Source organism: Puma concolor, chromosome C1 (genome assembly GCF_028749965.1).
Source record: "Puma concolor isolate L17-30 chromosome C1, mPumCon1.1.hap2, whole genome shotgun sequence".
NCBI lineage: Eukaryota > Metazoa > Chordata > Mammalia > Carnivora > Felidae > Puma > Puma concolor.
In genome coordinates, this window is record NC_141674.1 from 50,584,771 (window position 1) to 50,591,224 (window position 6,454).

Sequence of the window (6,454 nt, forward strand, 5' to 3'; positions counted from 1 at the left end):
CCTGAAACAACCTCTTAACTATGCAGGGAGAGTGTTTATCATTTCTGCTCCTGCAGAAACTGACACTTCGCGAAGAGAATAGGCTTTACTATTTCTTCCTCTTTCAAAAACTGTTGCATTTGAAATCTCACAAAATATTGAAAACTTGTTTTAGAGGACCAGAGGCACTGTTAAGCTGCGTTCCTGCTTTATCCCTCCTTTCTTTTCATCTGGCCTGGAGAATCCCCAGTGGTGATTTTTAAACACGTTTAGGTACTTAATCGAGGCTTTCGAGGCCTTCCTTCGGGGTTTGGGCAGCAAGGAGTTTACTCTGAGGCAAAATATCTTTAACAATAGCCGGATATGCTCCCTGTTTCCTGGGGCTAAAGACTGCAAATAGATTTTTGCATCCCATTTCTTCCAGCGGGAGACCGCGGGGTGAATGGAAACACAAACTTGCTTTTGCCACTTGAAAAGCACCGTCAGTTTTCTCGCAGCTATCATTTTGGCTTCCGGAGGAACCGAAGGAGCAAATGTTGAGTTTTGTAACAGTGCAATCCCGGCTGCCTTCCAGCTCTAACAATCAAGATCCACGTCTCCAGAGAGCGCGGCTCCAAACAATTATTAGAGATGATGGCATTCCTAGAGGGCTAGGGCCACATGCTCTGCCCTCCAAAATAAATGCTTCTCTTCGAGCTTCATGCTATGCGTTACTCCTTACATGTTATAACACGGGAGCTGACAGATTGGTTGCAAAGCTGCAACTAATATTTTTGAGGGCATAAGAGATGATTGTGCTAGTTCTAATTCCAGAGCCGATCTTTTTAGCAGATTATGATGGATGATTCGCCGCGGTGGTCAGCGACTCCTGTATATTTTAGGTGGAATGCTTTCTTTTGACACATACTTTACAGAGACATATGTGTATCCTATTTAATTAATGGAAGAAATGATTCATTCACAAGTGAAAGATTTAATTAAATAAAGGGTCAGCATGGGTCAGCCATGAATTGCAAAATACCTCTGATGTTTATTATACTCTCCGCTGTCTCTGCATGCTGTCTGGAGTGGTACATGGCAGTAAAGGCAGGCCCTGGAAAGAAATGAAATGAAGTTTAATTAATTCATTCATTCAACAAATATTAATTGAGCCCCTACTGCGTTCTAGGTGCTGTGCTAGGCTCTGCAGATAAAATGGTGAACAGACATGGTTTTTGCCTTTACGACAGCTACAAGGCAGCAGGGGATGATGTGAAAATGTTGGGGTTCGGAGCCGACGGCCAAGAAAGAACTCCTGAGGCATCGTTGGTGCAGAAAGGTGATTTCATTAAAGCATGGGGACAGGACCGGTGGAGAGAAAGAGCTGCACTGGGGTTGTTATGGGTGACAGATTATTTACCTTCAGGTTGGGAGCAGGTTCAGGATAGAGCAAGTCTCTAAGGTATTTTGGAAGCAAGGTTTCCAGGACCTTGAAGGGCTAGCTGCTGTTGGAAAAGTCATCTATTACTGTTCAGTAAAAACTCAGTCATGATGGTGGGGTTTTGGGGTGGTCCGGGACCAACAGCCAAGAAAGAATTCTTGAAGACATCTTTAGTGCAAAAAGATGATTTTATTAAAGCACGAGGACAGGACCCGGGGGCAGAAAGAGCTGCACTGGGGTTATGACAGTAACTGATTATATACCTTCAGGATGGGAGGGAGTTAGGGAAAGAATAAGTCTCTAAGGTATTTTGGAAGCAAGATTTCAGGACCTTGAGGGGCTAGGAATTGTTAGGAAAACAAGCCATTTATCACTGTTTAGTAAAACCTCAGTCTTGAGACCCTTCAGATGTATATCAGGGGACCATAAGCTTTGAGTATGATTGCCCGGATATATCTTGGGGGAGTTGAGATAAGGAAGTTTCCAAAGGAATTTTTATATGTTAAAGTAGACTTACAGGATCATGGGGGGTCAGGATAATGTTAAGCCAAGATTCCCTTTTGCCCCTAGCAAAGTGTCACCATCAAGGCAGCTGAGCTCCTAGAGAGAGGTCACTCTTCCTGTTTCAAGAACTTCCCAATGGGCTGTAGGCAGTAAGGGAATTTCATTTTTCATTTGCCTTTGTTTCCCACATCACCCTGGCAAGCACTTAAACCCCTTTCCTTTGTTCTTGGGTAGCCAGGAGTGTCCGAGGACTATCACACAAACCCCACCTCGGAGGTGGTGGTGCAGTTAGCCTGTGCTTTGCCCTCAGCTTGCCCCACGCTCCCTCACCAATGAGACCCTTCAGATGTATTTCAGGGGGCCATAAGCTTGGAGTATGATTGCCAGCATATATCTTGGGGGGAAGAGATAAAGGAATTTCCAAAGGAACTTTTATATGTTAAAGTAGATTTACAGGATCCCGGGGGTTAGGATAATGTTAAAGTAAGGTTGCCTTTTGCCCTTAGCAAAGTGTCATCATCATCACCGAGGCAACTGCGTTCCTAGAGGAAGGTCACTCTGCCTGTATCAAGGACTTGTCAGTGGGCTCTAAGTTGTAAGGCAATTTAATTTTTTCTTCTGCCTTTGTTTCCCACATCAGGGGAAACAGGAAAACAATGAGAAACAAACAAATAGAATACTATTATTACAGATGGATTGTAACATGTCTTATGAAGGAAAAAGTCATGTGTGGGCTGTCTTCCTTGCAGGGTCTTGGAATTGTTTGAAAGATCTTCATACCCAACTTCATGGTGCCATACTTTGTAAAATTTGGAATATACATCTGAAACCAACCTGACCCAAGTCCAGTATATACAGCTACACATACTGAGTTACCCAAACACGGCTTATCACAGTAGCTCCTTCCTGTAAGAAAACCTTGTGCTTTAGAATCACAGAAACATGAATTCGAATTCTAGCTTCAGGTTTCTTTGATTTCCGGCCCTGTGCTATTGCTTTGCTTCTGTGACCTCAGTTTCCTCAGTTACAGGAAAGAATAATAATAATAGTGCATAAGACATTGTGCCTTTGTGAAAAAAAATACATGAATAGCACCCAGGGCACAGCATTAATATTCAGCAGCACTAATATTTATAATTTGCGTTCTTTTTACATTAGTAGTAGTAGTAGTATTTTTGCCTCTCTTCCGGAATTTTCTTCATTCTACTTTTGTTCAGGTTGTCCACGTCATTTTCTTATGCCCTCATTTGATGACAGAGGCTCCAACCTTATTTTTTTTCCTTCAGTTTTATAGATTTATATTCTAAGGGCAAAAACACTCTGACAATTTAAATCCAAGTCTACGCAGTATTACACCGTCAAGGTCAGCAATAATGCCAAAAGCACGTTCTCACTCCCAGGCACTCGCTAGGATCTTGAGTCTTCTCTCAGTGAAGGAAAGGGGACTGATAGTTTATTCATGTGCATCCTTCATATCTGCAATGTAATCTACATTTTCTTGTGGACATATTAGCTTCTCCACTTCCCCATCAGGAATTTCAAACCCAAATTCATCCTCCATGGCCATGATAATCTCCACTTGATCCAAGTGTCTAAACCCACATCTTTCATAAGGTGGGGATTTACCAAGCCTTCTTGGGTTGATCTTGCACAGAGTTTCAAGAGGAAAGAACATATAATTGATCCCCGCTAACATCAAAGGGGGTGCATCAGTGTGACGGAGGCATGATTGGGTCACTCTACCAGAACCTGTGTGAGCCCCGAGGCTGGCAGCGAGGCCTGGGTCTCCTCTGGCCAGGGCACAGGGTCGTGCTGGGCGGCTTGGCCATGGCCAGCGTGTGACCTGGGTAGGGCACGAAGGCCGCCTGCCACCAGCACACACAGGTGGAAAGGTCACGAGTCACCATGGCTCCCCTGACCCCCAGAGATCACAACTTTTTAAGCATTGGACCCAGCCTGATGTAGGGTTGGTATTCAATTAATAAATATCAAATGAATGGATGAAATTCTTTCTCTTTTTGAAACTGGGTAGGAGAAAAAAGTTGACAATAACAGTCACTCAAAGGCTTCTTGTAACTATTATAATGAAATCTGTATGCCTTATCATGGTACACAGGAGCCTACATGCCCTGGCCTCTGCCTACCTTCCAATCTCAGCCACCACCACTTTCTCTCCTGTACTCAGCTTCAGCCTCCAGCCTTGCCTGTGATGCCCTTCCCCTAGAACTGTGCATGGCTCACTCCTGCCAGTCCTTCAGTCCTTTAAATATATTCTCTCCACAGGGGCCTTCTCTGACCACCCTGCCTCTTCATTTTCTATCTCCTTACCCGGCTTTTTTTTTCCTCAAAGCATTATCAGTGTCAGAAATTACATGATAAATTTCTGAGTTTACAAATTTACTATCTATTTCCCCCTGCTTATCACATGTGAGCTCCTGAGGGCAGGAGCTTAGTCTGTTCCTGTCCAGCCCTGAGTCACCATGACACTGAGTGAATCAAACAAATGAAGTATCCGTTTTTTATTTTCCTAGGAAAATATACATATAAAAACTATCCAAATAGTTTCTGTAGTACAGTAGCTTCCAAAATTTCCGAAAGAAATCTTTCCTCCCCAAATCTTTGCTTGCAGCACTAAATTTATTTTTTTTTAATATTTTTAAAAAGTTTTTAAATCTGTAATTATTTTTGAGAGAGAGACAGAGTGTGAGCAGGGAAGGAGCAGAGAGAGAGAGACACAGAATCTGAAGCAGGCTCCAGGCCCTGAGCTGTCACCACAGAGCCCCACTCGGGGCTCAAACTCATGAACTGTGAGATCGTGACCTGAGCCGAAGTCGGACGCTCAACCGACTGAGCCACCCAGGCGCCCCTAAGTTTAATTTTTTTTTTTTAACCACAGAATGGCAGCAAGAGGGAAAATAAATTATTCTAGTTGTACAGAAAGTAAAGACACAGCCCCTGCAGGGGGATCTCTCACTCCCCAAATTTTAATAGAATTCCTACACGTTCTACCTTCTCATCATGAGCCTGGCTCTTTTGCAAGTCGCTTCCTTTGAGCTTAAAAAGTAGTTTGTTACCCCTGTTCTCAAGGCCAGCAAACATGGATTTTCTCTAGTTTTCACATGATCTGGCGCAAAGCATCAGGAAACTTGGATGTTTCGTTTGGCATCTTTCGCTGACCAAGAACTGAAGAACTGCAAACAAGAGAGGTGTCTCCGTTTGCCCCGGATGTCTCAGCGGTGGAGAGGAAAGGCGAGAAGCGCACATCCCACAATATTGTCCAGGAAGCAGCCACCGTGGTTCACGCTCGCTGGCGTGGAAGACAGGAGGGACCCGGGGAGGTGTGCTCCACTCTTGCACATGTGAGCGCGGGGAGCCTGGGTGTGCCGCGTGCACTTTGCTGCGTGGTGTGGGGCTCTGCTGCGGTTCTTTTGGAAGCACTGGGTCCAGGAAGTCTCTCCGAAAAGCCAAACAATGCCGGCTGTTCCTGGCAAGGCCAGGCCTGGCTTACTCAGTTTCGTGTTTTAGGAGAGGTGCTTTGGGGTAACAGAACTGGCTCCATGTCCACCATGACCACATCAGCCCTGGTTTCCGCTGTGCAAAAACAAAATTCTAAAGAATGTTACCATACCAAATTGTATGCGGCTTTTGTTTTATAAACAACTTTCTCTCTCTCTCTCTCTCTTTTTAGTGTGTGGAAACTGTAATAAAGACCAGTACCAAATCCAGTTGTTTCCCAGAAAGCCAACTCAACTTGGGAGACTTTCAGCACAAGGCCCTGTTCTCTTCTAGCAGATAGTCTTAAAATCCGACTCCACGCGGTCAAGAGCACAGCAGTGGGTTCTCAGCACCTCATCTTGGAACGTGGGCTTCTTTCTGCTTCTGAAAGATAAGGTTTCAGTATCACTCATAGAGCACCGATAGGAGACAGCCGGCCAGAGTTGACAAAGTGTTCTCAGAGAGGATCTCAGCTCTACTGGGGAAGGGAGAGAATTGCTGTTTAGAGTGCCAAGCATTCTGGGCTCGCATATCCCACAGGTAATGAGAATACTTCATGAAGGCTCTGATATTCTCACCTAGTCATTCCTTGAAGCTCATTGCTTCCAAATGCCTTACTTCCTTCGGTACGATTTCATTTAAGACAAGTAAGATGAAAGCTTACGACAGGAAGTTACTGATTTTCAAACACAAAGAAGGCGAGGGTGATAATATTAATGGAATAAATATGTTTTAGGAGAAAACCTAGCAGATTCTTATTATTTACACACATGACAAATCACAAAATAGAGTTGAATGCCAGAAGCCTTTCCCTTGGGACTAAGAAACTATGGGTTTATCTGCAATAATCCCCTGAGCATGGATCCGTTTACAACTGACTCCAATGGAGAATTTACAACAATGGGAATTTGTGTTGTGCGTTTTCGTCCCAGATTGTATGACGCGGTGGTTAAGACCACTTTCTTTCTTTTTTTTTAAGTTTATTTATTTATTGGGGGGAGTGAAGCCATTTTCTTTCTTTTTTTTTAAATTTATTTATTTATTGGGGGGAGTGAA

At 43.9% G+C, this 6,454-nt stretch overlaps 1 long non-coding RNA gene across 1 annotated transcript; it reads right to left on the reverse strand.

The window, feature by feature from the left end:
- Positions 1–932: 932 nt before the first annotated feature.
- On the reverse strand, positions 933–3,853 carry LOC147578065 (uncharacterized). The gene is made up of 2 exons (XR_015254748.1): positions 1,917–3,853; positions 933–1,072 (listed from the first exon to the last, which is right to left on the reverse strand). It is a non-coding gene; the product is annotated as an uncharacterized LOC147578065 (long non-coding RNA).
- Between the last annotated feature and the right edge of the window lie 2,601 nt (positions 3,854–6,454).